The 12,394-nt window shown below is 42.0% G+C and overlaps 1 long non-coding RNA gene across 7 annotated transcripts in view; it reads right to left on the bottom strand.

Moving 5' to 3' along the window:
- Window positions 1-12,394, bottom strand: part of LOC122173910 (uncharacterized) — a 193,903-nt gene that overhangs the window by 43,214 nt on the left and 138,295 nt on the right. The gene's annotated exons all lie outside the window — the stretch shown is intronic.

The raw sequence follows: 12,394 nt of genomic DNA, 5'->3' as shown, positions 1-12,394 counted from the left end.
GAAGTTTGCAATTCATAGTGACTGTGCCATTAAACTAATGTAGTACAGAATGTTTGCAACGGAAACATACAGATCTGAACAATCTATTTAGGCACTGAGTAAAAAAAAAAAAAGATGAGTATGGCCTTTTAGATTAAAACTCCGACCTTTTAGGTTAAAAAATAATTCAACAAACCAAACCAAAACCCCTTGGCCTCTCCTCTGAAGAACATATAGCAGTGAGTTTTCTGGGTTGGCTATCAGTGGAATCCATCTAGTTCCAGTTTCTTCTCATAGCCGCATCCAGCCCTGCTACAGATACTAAAGATCCAAAGATAAATTATTCATTTTACCTAATTGTGGCTGGTTTAATTATTGGAGTATTATGCACTTTGCCATACTACTATGTAGATAAGCTCAGACACTACAGTAACGGGGCCACACAAGTAACTACTGTAGTTAGCTAACTAGATTGCAAATTGATACACAAGCCACCTCAAGCCATACAATTAACTCTCACTTTCTAGTGATTGTTTCATAGCAAGGCACTGGACCATGGTGCAAACTCCAGTTACTATTTCCGTGTGGGAGTTTGTAGTGTAGGTTTTCAGATCTCCAAAGCAGACACAAGGTGGCAGCATTTTCAGAATATTGCCACTCCTTTCCAGCTCTTCCTTCCTCAGTGTCTTTCTGATCCACGATGGGCTATGAGATGGTCCCTGCTGGGCCCTGGCTGGCCAGCTTGCTTGTCACCTGCTGACCTTTGCTCCCTGTGCCTGCTTGCCTCACTCCAAGGCCCAGCCCTTCTCTAGAATTGAAAGGCTTGAGACTTTGTTTCGTGCTGGAGCCTGTAAACAAAATCCTTATGGGGACATATGTAATTCCACAGTGCTTGTGCTGCTGGGACGCGTGTGTCAGTAGTGGGACGTGATTCTGGCTTCTAGCTGGGTGCAGTCACGCAGTATGCATCACTAACCCACCAAGGATCAGCAGCAGGACAAGCAGGTAGGAGTCCCACACTGCCCCCTAAACATTTTTGTTGTGTGGCTAAACAGACCCATGCCCAGGGACACAGTAACTCTAGGAGGGGAAAGGAACATATTGTCTGGTCAGAGTTGTTAAAACTTTTTGATGCCTTCTTTGCAGACTTGTTTGTAAAATGTTACAAAAATGGAATGAAGCAAAACCCCAGAGCTTCATGGACCTGATTAAAACCTGTATGAAGGTCGCCTTCAGCAAAGCAGACTCCCAAAACTATCCCTTAGCTAGTGTGATTATGCTGCACTATGTAGGTTAGAGAGTTATATATCTCCCAGAGGTTACTGCTGTTTGAACAGGGGCCTCACCATGTCCCCAGAAATTTGGAGAGCAGACGAGAATCCTGTGAAGCAAAACAGAGTAATTTAGCTTGATACTTTGGGTATCTATAGCCAGTAATTCAAATAAAGGGAACCTCAGCACACTCTACATTTATTAGAGAGCACAACCTTATTTCTTCAGCAAAGCATCACTGTGCAGCAGAATGCTTTGTTGTAGCACAAGTGTTTGCATATTGTGGTGAATTCTGACATCAGCCCTAGGGGACCCTGTTCTCCTCTTCATATGGGCCAAATTCTCTGGCCCATGGAGGCCCACAGTAGGCCCAGGAAGCAGCAGAATAGGTCTGGTTCCTGCTCTGTGCAGAGGGGCAGAATACAGTCAGGCCACACAGAAGGCCTCTGCACACTAATACAGCTCCTTAGCAGGCTCTGCAGCAGGCAGCCAGTGATGCACTGGACAAACCCAGCCTGGAGCTGCATGCAGGCAGCACTCACAGACCAAGATTTGGCCCGGCATATTTTAAATTCCTATTTGCATCAGTGGAAGAGAAGAGATGTCTTTATGTTCTATTCTCCACTCCATCCCTGGGCAGATGTCCCCTGAAAATCAGCTGAAGTTATTCAGATGGAACAAAGGGAGACTGCACCCCCTAATGATTCATACAACATTCTGATCATTACTAAAAGCAAAATTCTCTTCTCAGATCCACTGGGCTGACCTCAGCTCCACTACTCAGTCCCTCCTACACGTGCAGCTCTTGTATGGGGGCTGGGTCCGAAAGGACACTCTTATCCACAATGTTCTCTATTATATTAGCATGTTTGGGGGGAACCAGGGCAACCAAATGGTCAATACTTGCTTTGAAGTATTTGGCTGGAAGCAATAGGAAGGGGTTAATGGTTCAAAAATCCCCACTGGGACAGACTGGGAGCTGAGACTGGGAAGATTGTTGGAAAAATCGCATAATATCAAGGCAAGAGTGGATCTCAACCAAGGCAGATGAGATCGGAGCCACCAGCAGAGAAGGAGACACACACATCCCAGAGGATGCCGAAGTAAAATGTCCAAGGCATCCAATATTGACTGTTTCTTTATTTCTGTGCAATTGTAACCAACACACCTCCTGGGTGAGGTGCTGTGTCCCATCTAGTGGCACCGAGACCACTTAGAGAGAGAGAGAGAGAGTAATGAGTTTGCTCTACAGTCTTAGCTAATAGGCTGTTGGCTTTTAGCTCATGCAGTAGAGGCTCATGCACTAAGCTCCTGAAGCCCCAGGTTTGATCCCACCCACCAACGACCAGGGTCTGTCAGCATTACACAATTCCTCTGGAACTCTGTATGTGCCGACTGGGCTCTTAGTGCTGCCTTCGAAAGCAAGTCATAATTCCCAGACCTCAGCCTCCATCCTGAGCAAGTGACTGGCGCCTCCAGCGAGTTGCCAAGTGCCTTTCAGCTTCCATTGGAAGCTAAAAGGATCAGGCCCTTTAACAGAACTGGAGTATTTTCACTGACCTTCCCCCAAATCTCCAGCCCTGTCTCACTATGCCAAAGTAAATAAATAAATAGACTAACAAGCAGAAATGCCTTTACCGGACATTATTCTGGGCTGATTGGTTGTGAAACTTTACTCTAAACCCCAAAACCACAAAAACTGCCAGTTTTCCAAGCCCTGTGTTTTTCATAGCTCTCATAGCATTCTGAATAGTTTGCATTATTTCAGACATAGAATAAATATACATTTAAACTACTTGGATTACTGACACAGCAAAAATGGCACTTAACTCATTGCTGGTTTTCTTTTCTCTATGAGGGAAATAAGAATTAACATTATTTATCAACCACTAGCGGTTGTTGGAAATCCGTTAATGCTGATGGTATCCCAAGTGCCTGGAAATGCATTGGTATAAAATCCGTTTTACAGCTGTGCTGTTAGCTAAAATCACTTTAAAATGGCCACTAACGTCCCTGTAGCTTTATGCATTGAAAACTCATTTTAATAATACTTTGCATTTACACAGCACTTTTCTCTGGAGGATCCCAAAGTGCCCAACAAATATTAAAAGAGCCCAACATCATGTTGTGAGGTAAGTGTCATTGTCCCTGTTTTTCAGGTGGGGAAACTGAGGAATAAAGAGATGAAGTGACTTGCCCAGAGTCACGGGGTGAGTCAGTGACTGAGGCAAGGACAGAACCTCAGGAACCCTGAACTCCCAGCTCCCCACTCTAAATATTATATCCGAAGTTTCCTTAGCAGATAAGGGCCTGGTTTTAAAAACAAGAGGCTATGACCAATATGAACTGTGTGCACACCTCTGCATATCTGCTTTTGCGTACACATCCCCAGAAGTGTGCGTGCACATGTGTACCCATGCAATAGCCATGGAACAATGGCTTGCCCAAGTGCAAGTTCATTTTGCACGTGCACCCTTGTGATAAGTATGAAAGCATATGCAGGAGCAGAGGTGCAAGTGCAAAAGCATGTTTAACTTCCAGCATCCTTTTGAAAATCAGGCACAAAATGGCATTTCTGAAGAATTCTTTCAGCAATATAGGGTCCTGTGGCACCTTTGCATCTGAAGAAGTGAGGTTCTTACCCATGAAAGCTTATGCTCCCAATACTTGTGTTAGTCTTAAAGGTGCCACAGGACCCTCTGATTGTTTTTTACAGATTCAGACTAACACGGCTACCCCTCTGATATTCAGTAATATAGCTGTTCTCACTTTCAGGCTGCGGTCCTAGCTAATTCCATAAATTTGACAAAGAACAATTGCAAAGGGCTACTCAAACACACACAGAAATTCAAATACACAGGAGTCAAGGACTTGAACGACAGCCATGTATACTGCTTAAGGTAGTGAATTAAGACACCCAACTATAACGGTGATGCCATACATGATTAACTCTTTGCATCAAATTATGCTAATATCATTACCTCAAGGACACAGATTAATTCAGTATTACAGAGGTGGGCATGGAAAATCATCCTGTATATGATCTGTATGGGCAGATTTCCTGATCCTGCAATAGCTGGAATTAATATCTCACTTTATAAGCTGAAGTTGCGCTTAGTGAGACACACCCCCCCCCCCATATGCAGTGTGAGAGCCTTGGTCACCCCAAGCCCCTTATTTATGAGTGGGAGTGATGGTGTCTTTACTGTCAGCCTGAAAATCATATGTTAAAAAAATTGTCTTTATCTGTTTTACTAATAATATCTTAGATTAAAAGTAAAGGAAATTTTCTGAGCTGAGGGAGTGATGCCATTTTTCTTTTTATGCTGATACAAAGTAATCACTTATTCAATTAGGGTTGTATTCATTCCTGGAATTATAACTGGACAGTAATTGTGCCCATAATAGTAAGTGTACTTTCAGCTTGGCTTTAGCTATTCTGTGATGCATTCCTTACAGTCACTCGAACACTTGTATATTGAGGAGGATTAGTTTTGTTCAGAATGAGCTTCTCTTATAGTACAAAAATAAAAATTAACATACAGTATTTCAGAAAAACTAAATGTTACATTCCAGCAGGCAATGTCAGACTATAAAATACAGAGGCTAATGAAAAAGTAAACTATAGGATGATTAATTTACAGCATTAAATATACCCAGTTCAGAGACAACACTATAGGTGAGACTGAGAAAAAATGTAAAATAATAAGAAATACTTTTTTTTGGTGAAAACTAGAGGTTTCATTTTCAAAGCTCCTGAGTTCCTGCAACTCCTTCATCAACGACTTAGATATTGGCATAGAAAGTACGCTTATTAAGTTTGCGGATGATACCAAAGTGGGAGGGATTGCAACTGCTTTGGAGGACAGGGTCATAATTCAAAATGATCTGGACAAATTGGAGAAATGGGCTGAGGTAAACAGGATGAAGTTTAACAAAGACAAATGCAAAGTGCTCCACTTAGGAAGGAAAAATCAGTTTCACACATACAGAATGGGAAGAGACTGTCTAGGAAGGAGTACGGCAGAAAGGGATCTAGGGGTTATAGTGGACCACAAGCTAAATATGAGTCAACAGTGTGATGCTGATGCAAAAAAAGCAAACATGATTCTGGGATGTATTAACAGGTGTGTTGTGAGCAAGACACGAGAAGTCATTCTTCCGCTCTACTCTGCTCTGGTTAGGCCTCAGCTGGAGTATTGTGTCCAGTTCTGGGCACCGCATTTTAAAAAAGATGTGGAGAAATTGGAAAGGGTCCAGAGAAGAGCAACAAGAATGATTAAAGGTCTTGAGAACATGACCTATGAAGGAAGGCTGAAAGAATTGGGTTTGTTTAGTTTGGAAAAGAGAAGACTGAGAGGGGACATGATAGCAGTTTTCAGGTATTTAAAAGGGTGTCATAAGGAGGAGGGAGAAAACTTGTTCACCTTAGCCTCTAAGGATAGAACCAGAAGCAATGGGTTTAAACTGCAGCAAGGGAGGTCTAGGTTGGACATTAGGAAAAAGTTCCTAACTGTCAGGGTGGTTAAACACTGGAATAAATTGCCTAGGGAGGTTGTGGAATCTCCATCTCTGGAGATATTTAAGAGTAGGTTAGATAAATGTCTATCAGGGATGGTCTAGACGGTATTTGGTCCTGCCATGCGGGCAGGGGACTGGACTCGATGACCTCTCGAGGTCCCTTCCAGTCCTAGAATCTATGAATCTATGAAACTCTCTCTGATTTCATCGAGAAGCTGTAGACAGCTCAGCATCTCTGGAAAACAGAGCATGCCTTACAACAGCTTCTCATTGCATAAGTGGCAGGATGTTTTAAGTAAATGTATTGCTGCACAAAGACGCTGGATTTACATTCCAGTAGTCCACTTTTCATCAAATAGGTTCAGTGCCAACAGAGACATTGTTGTTAAATATACCTCAACTTTTACTTCTAGACGTTAGAGGATTATCTAGTTACCATGCACATTTAGAGCCAAATTTTCAGACACTGGCCTCAATTTTAGCAATGCAGTTATTTGCACCCACTAGTTAGGTCACCCACAAAATGGAGGTCTGGCTAAGACAGGGCTGTAAATCTAAGCCTGAACCCTTTGACCTCTTTCCTGATATTACCACCGGTGCCAATTAGTACTAATTGTGGTGGGTTTTTGACATGTTTCTAAGCAGCCAGCTCTCTGCTAAGATCTGGATGCAACTTCCAACACACTGTGACTAGGCCTCCAAACACCTTTCAGATGATAACGCCTGATCACTAAACACATGGGCAGAATTTGATGACCTAGGTGAAATGCTGTCCACCCCATTAACAGTCCACTGGCACTTGCACTCTGGCCTTCATTTTTATTTCCTCTTCATAGCTCCCATCACCATAGCAACCAAGGAAGATTGGACGTGGCTCCCCATCAATGCAGGTCTTAGCAATAGCCAGAGGAGTCCACATTTCCCTCCATCTCATCTGGATCTGGTATTGTCCCTTATGATGTTACTAGAATTTCTTGATGTTCTTCTTTTGGTGATCATTCATCTTCCATTTTAAGGGAAAATGTGCCATATGCAATTCTCATCTAGGCTTATTACACATGACTTCAATAGAAACAATCATGAAACCACTTTGAAATAGTGACTAATTAGACCCATGACACTTTAACCTTTGATAGGTCACAATGAGTGCCCAATATGGCCGCACATTCTGGACACCTAAAAAGAGCAGAACATCAAAGCAGAGATCTGCTTTGCAGATCTAAGAGGGTATTCTCGCTCATAATCTAATGTAATTCTGAGCATCGAAGAGACTTTATGCTCATACCTTATCATATTCCTCAATTCTTCTAAATTTTGTGGCATTATTGCAGTTTTGCAATCCTTTCCCTGCTATTATTTATTATTATTCATCATGTTTATTACGGTCATGCCTAAGGGCCAACCAAGAGCAAGGCCCCATTGTGTGGAGCGCTGTAAAAACACAGAGCAGTAGCTGGTCCCTGCCTGCAATGCTCACAGTCTAAATAGACAAGCAAGACCCAGGGTGTGGGAAGAGGTAGAACACACAAGCAGAGTGAACTATGTGATGGCAGCAAATGTCATGGTGGTTGTACTAATTTTTGGGAGGGGGAGGTTACTTAGGCAGGGATCAGCTAACAGGAAAGAAAAGGGAAGGCAAGGTGGGGGAGAAGCAATTCTCTCCCCACATTTCAATGTAGGAAGGACGTTGGCAGAGGTCGGCTGCTGCACAGTGGGTATGCCAATGCTTCCTCGTTTAAAACCTATCGTGGCATGTTTCAACAGCAGAAAAGTATGTATTGCAACAGCAAGTGTCTTATGGTTTATAGCCAGTGCAACTGTTATGATTACATTACAGCGCTGGTGTCCCTTTGTCCGCTTCTGTGGCTACGAATTTCAGAAGCGCCAAACCATGTTTCATGCAGTTATCTGACTTTTTACAGGTAAAGCTGATTTTGCTCATTTGTGGCCTGACCCTGCAAACCTTCCATGCCTGGCTCCCTCTGTGGGAGTTCCCAGCATGGGCAGAACAAAGAAATAGATCCTTCATTTTAATTATTTGTTTGCTTATGACTTACATATATTGGCCATTGTGCTCTAAGGAGGAGATTTTCAAAGGCACATATGGAGTTAGAGACATCCAGTTCCCATGGATTTCTGATTGAAAATCGGTGGGAATTGGGTGCCTAAATGTCCTTTGTGCCTTTGAAAATCTCCTCATACGTGTTTCACAAACGAGATTCCTGCCCAAGTTGCTTACAAAGCAGCCAGCTTACAGAAGGATGAGAGGGGCTGGAGTGTAACAAAAAGCCCGTAGCTGAATGAAGAGGTGTTGTTTTGGTTCACTGACAGCCCTAAAAACTACATATATTTCAAGATGAAATCATTAGTTTTTTTTAAAAAAGTAAAAACAACAAGAGACTGACCATCAGCAATTAAGTTGCAATGGAATTGTCCTTAGATTGCCACAATGTGCTGATGGTATTTTATGGGCAGAGAGTATGCCCGATAGAAACAGAGTCAATCACTATGAGGAAAAGCCATGATCAGCATGAACAATGCAGGACCAAAATCAAATAACGATTCAACTCAATCCATATAGTACCATGTTTATCTACCCTTAGAGTTATTAACCCTCAATTTGCTCATACAGCTCTTGCTGTCAGTGGAAAAGTCTGTGTAAAGATCAAGGCTAGGATGTAGCTTTATGTATGTCTTACAGCTGAATCAACTAAGAGCTGAACTTGACCCTCAGTTTGGCCTTATCCATACATAGCTATGTGCCATCCCCACTGGCTACACCCCTTTCCACGAGTGTAAACGAGAGCTGCCTTTGGCCTTATATTATCCTTAAGGGCCAAATTCAAATCTGATGTAAAGGGGACAACTCTATCAATTTAGGGGAGTTTCACCCAATTATACCTGGTCTGAATTAAGCCCCACATCTCTTCAAAATCCTATTGAAAAGATTCACAAAAATCCTCATTTGCAATGCATGCTGTAGACTATAATCAGAGTAAATCTGTAAACCAATGCACGGTGGCTGCCAAAGACCAATTACAAAACTGGAAATATTACTTTTTTTTTCTCAAATGAAGCCTGAAGCAAAATGAGTTTCTTTGCCAGACACCTTCAAATCTCCAGGGATTAGCTTCCCAGACTGGCGTAACCAGATGCTTTAAACAGAGTTCTGAGTTGGCATTAAAGGTGTGGTCTCTGGCTTTCAGTTTTGCACATTTAAAATCCTGCCCAATGCCGTCACAATTTCTGAGGTGACTTGTTGCTGGCCATTGTTCTGTTGCAATGGAAAACCTGTTCAGTGTCCTTCAAGCACTAACCCTTGTTTCCACTGAGGTCATTTGTGGCTGTGGTGAGCACACTTTGCCAGAATAGCAAACTGTCACATAAGAAGCCCATCTAAGCTCAGGAGCCTCTTGCCATATGACTGGATGATGGCCTTTGCTGTGAGCCTGAACAGCACCACGGGGCTCACAATGAAGTGAGACCTTTGAAAACAGCAGATAACCCACACTGACAGGGGACTCAGACTAAGCCACTGAGAGGAAGAGTGGGAACATTCAGAACAAGATCCCAGTGTCATGTTTTCAGTGTGATTTCTGTAAAGGCATCTCTCTAAAAGCAGAGGAGAAGAGGCACAGAACAAACTAAGCCCTCAAATAGGATCTTGCAGAATTCCCCCTCCCACCCCCCGAAAATCTGAAAGCCTGAATGTTGGAAGGGAAAAATTCATATTAGTCATCAAGATGCTTCAAACTACTCTTTTAAATGCATTTCACTCAAAAAAAGCATGAGAGGAATTTAGGGAACAGATATAGCAGATGGGCCGAGCCGTAAAATTGCCCACCACACACACACACACACACAAAAAAACCACATCAGAGAAATTTAATAGTCTGTTCTCATTCATGTACATGAATTATTTACACAGAGATGCCATTAGGATTACAAGTTTCCTGCAAAAGACTAGTGTTTTGATAGCAGAATAGACCCTTAGATTAGGAGAAAAAGAGAGAAGGGAAATGAACGGAGCAACATATAACAAACTAAGGTTTAAGGGTTAATGAGATGTGCATTCCTGAAAAACGTGGGGACCCCACCCCGCAAGCCTGCTGGCAGAAGGTGAGAACATACCCTGGTTGGTTAATCAGTTTGATCCTGCCCTATTCCACAAAACAAACCTCTCAGCCCTTCAAGAATATTTTGCATTTTGTCTTTCCCAACAAGCGAGTATACCTGAGCCCTTGTCTACACTGGGGGGTGAAATCCTGGCTCCACGTAGGCAATGGGAATTTTGCCAGTGACTTCATTAGGGCCAGGATTTCACCCCAGGGTTTCAGCCCCCAGTGTAGCTATTATTATTAATAACCATGTCTAGTATGTTAGCAGCTAACGATCCAATCAGGATTGGGGTGCCACTGGGATGGGCACTGAACAAACACCAACAAAGAGACCCCAATAATCAAATGCAAAAAGCTGTTACATTGATTGGGGGGTCGTTTTCTCCTCCACACCCCCATGTTTCACTTCTAAGTGGATTGAGAGAGAAGATTCAGTACTTTAAAATATTAGCATTCAGGGGTCTTATTTTCAGAAGAGCAGGAGGCAAGGGCAGGTTCAATTGCTCATGTACAGCCAGATTCTGACAGTACCGTCTGCCACAAAAGGTCCGTCATGTCAATGGCACTACTTGTGGAGTAGTGTTATTGAAAGTGAGTAAGAGTATGAGACTCTGATCATGTGGTCACACAAATGGTCACATAGGTGCCAGCATTCATGCCAGGTTTTAAACTTCACCCTTCAGTCATTCTGTGCCAGAGCACTTCATAAAAGAGCTTTCTACAATGAGAAAATGTATAGGCTTTCTTCCAATCTCCCATAACTCAAAAATATTTGAAGAAATCTTTCTCAAACATGATTTTCACACACACACCACTTAGGAGCAGAAACCAAACATGAAAAATTTCAGTTCCCAAAGATGCATGGTTTAGAAGGTTAGGCACATGTGAAAACCTAGGGTTGTAATGTTTTGCAACCCTAACGATAGCAGTTTCTAGCTAGATAAGCAGAACATAATCAGCCAAAGTGAAATTCAGCAAGGACACCACAGCTAACACTTTTACAAAAGGCTCCATGTGATCTCTAATAGCAGCATAAGTGACCAGGACCTCAGTTTTACAGCTCCTTTGAAAAACAGCACCTCCAGCATCACAATACCCCATCACACCATGCTGGGGCAATGGCTCTGTAGTAAGTCAAAGGGGAGAATGCTACTTACTGAATTACCAACACCACCTTCCTTCAGTGCCCAATTCAAGTGCCGATCCAGACCTGCTTAGTTAGTGAAATCTGGTAAGACCATACAAGAAGACGATATGACAGCAAGCCAAATCTTTGAAAGATTATCAAGAGATTTTGTCTTTCATCCCTTTTTTGGAGGGAGACTGAAGGAAGATAGACTTAAATTCTTAAATAATATAATACAATATGGTTTTACCCCATCATCTTAGTAATATAAACACAGAAACAACAAATTCATGTCTAATTGAACAGCTATTTTGTGATAAAATACTTCAAGCCTATAATACAATCAGAAAAGAATTACTTTAGTTAGCAACTTTGGATCAATTATTTTCCTTAAAATTGGAAAATTGCTGAAATTACTCCAATTATGAATGGCTCTCATTGAGAGCTGTACATATCACTGTCCCTGCTATCCATTTTGTTGAAGGGGGTGGGGAGTTAACTAATGGTAAATTCTGAGATGTGCTCTAGCATTCATAGCCAGACAGCATTAGTTCTGCAAGATCTCAATTTAAATCTGATTAGAATGCTTGTGCTCAATGCATTTGGAAAAAACAGCAGATGCAGGTGTGGGTGTCTAGTTATGGAAACTATAGGCCTTTTGTTAGGATACATGGTGATGTGCTGTTCAGTAAAGGTTTTAGCCAAAATTTTCAAAAATCGGAGCCTAACTTTTAGACAATAACATCCATATTTAGGCTCCCAAATAAGCAGCCTGTTTTTCAAAACTGATGAGTACCCAGCAGGCTCCCATTGAAGTCAGTGAGGGCTCAGCACTTTTGAAAAATTGAGCCCCACTTATTTAGAAATTTAAATATGGATTTGGGAGTCTAATTTTAGGCTCCAGAGTTTTAAAAATCTTGGGATGAAATCCTGGCCTCACAGAAGTGAACAGCAAAATGCCCATTGACTTCAATCGGGCCAGCATTTCCCCCGGGGTCTTTTGGAGTTTAATTTGAAAAGACCACATTACTCCTGAGTGACAAAGCCCCATGTTACTTATGCAGGCCTTCCCAAGTAAGTGCTAATAAAACCATTATACTACGTATTTTACAGAATAACAACAGGCATTTTAGAAGGGCTAGAGATGGTTCTAAACATGTTTATTGGTACTTTTTATTTTCATGTACAATACATTCCCATTTATCTGAATTCCCTTTATTTGAAAATCCTAGTTATCCAAATCCACGTGTCCCATGTGTAGCCCTATGTTAATCACTCTGAATAATTTCTCAGTGAGCCTCTTAGTGCTAATCAATACAAAGCTGTTGATTAGTGCCAATGGGCGCTAAGAGGCTAATTGAGAAGTTATTAGTGCTAA

Source organism: Chrysemys picta, chromosome 14 (assembly GCF_011386835.1).
Source record: "Chrysemys picta bellii isolate R12L10 chromosome 14, ASM1138683v2, whole genome shotgun sequence".
In the NCBI taxonomy this organism is placed as follows: domain Eukaryota; kingdom Metazoa; phylum Chordata; order Testudines; family Emydidae; genus Chrysemys; species Chrysemys picta.
This window is presented reverse-complemented; position numbering and strand designations above follow the sequence as displayed.